The sequence below is a fragment of the Nematolebias whitei genome, unplaced genomic scaffold (genome assembly GCF_014905685.2).
Source record: "Nematolebias whitei isolate Nwh7 unplaced genomic scaffold, NemWhi1 Nwh_scaf_192, whole genome shotgun sequence".
NCBI lineage: Eukaryota > Metazoa > Chordata > Actinopteri > Cyprinodontiformes > Rivulidae > Nematolebias > Nematolebias whitei.
In genome coordinates this window covers 14,634-16,008 of record NW_023618737.1, presented here as the reverse complement: position 1 = coordinate 16,008, position 1,375 = coordinate 14,634, and positions in this window count along the sequence as shown.

The window sequence follows — 1,375 nt, the reverse complement described above, 5'->3', positions numbered from 1 at the left end:
AAGTTGTTGTTTCACCACTTAGGTGTTTGGTGCCTCAAAGGCAGTTTTATGTTGCTTTACATTCTTAACTCAATGCAAATGTATTTCCAGGGTGTGAGGTTTTTTTGGTGTTGTTGTTGACCTCCTTGATGTGTCCTTTGTCTTTCAAGGTTCGATGCTTAGAGGATACTTGAGACTGCAGTATCTTGTCACGAGTGTAAAAAGCTGAAGTTTAAGAACTGTTCTGAAAAAGTTTATCCCAGACACACACATAAATGCAACTATAGGCCAAAGTTGATGGCTGCACTTAAAAAACATCTTAAGGAGTGAAACTCTTAGTTTGTATGCTACTATAGCCACAGCTTAATCAGGAATATATAACTTTGCACTGATCCACATAACAAAAAATACTCCACCTTCTGAGATGAAGTTTATGTGATGACAGTAAAAAATATTCACACCATGCTCCTTAAACAATGTTGCGATGGTAAGAAATGCCATGGTAGGAAAAATGTTGCCCAGGTACCCCTCACTAATGAAATCTTGAACTCAATGGGGATTTAATCTGGAGAAATGAAATGAATGAAAAGAAAATACAGCAAAATGACATTTGTGCAAAGATCACATAATCAAGACTTTTACAGTACCCAACAAAGTTCACTCAGGTCATCCGGATGGTTTATTTTTTTGTTGAGACGTTTCATCCTTCATCCAAAGGACTTCGTCAGTCTGAGGAGCCACAACAAGCTCAGTCCCATAAGTATCACACACACATGGTGGACCAATCAGTTTGATGGTGAGAAGATGGTTTCTGGGGCCCGCCCTTCCCCCCGTGAACTCCTCTTAGGCAGCCATAGGCAAAGTGGTCCAAAACATCAAAGTTCTTGCTCACTAATCCAGGTAAAATTCCAACAAAGTTCAGTCAGGTCATCTGGATGATTTCTTTTTTTTTGTTGTTGAGACATTTCGTCCTTCATCCAAAGGACTTCTTTCATCCAGTATCACCATCAAACTGGTTGACTCAACATAAAAAGCTGCTATTTAAAAGACTGAGTTTCTTGTGGCTCTGGACTGATGAAGTCTTTTGGATGAAAGATGAAACGTAACAACAACAACAACAAAAAAAAAAAAAAACGTCCAAAGGACCCGACTTAACTTTGTTGGATATTTTTACCTGGATTATTGAGCATGCACCAGGATATTCAATGAGTATTCGATCTACGGTAATACCAATTCATAACAAAGATCACTGCAGATCTCAATTGAGGAAAAATGAACATGTCCAGTTCAAACTTTGTTCATCTCATTTTAATCCAGTCCAGCCCATATTTTCTTCAGTTATAATCCCATTCAGCACAGTCACATTTGTAATTAGAAAAAAAAAAAAAAAAAAAAA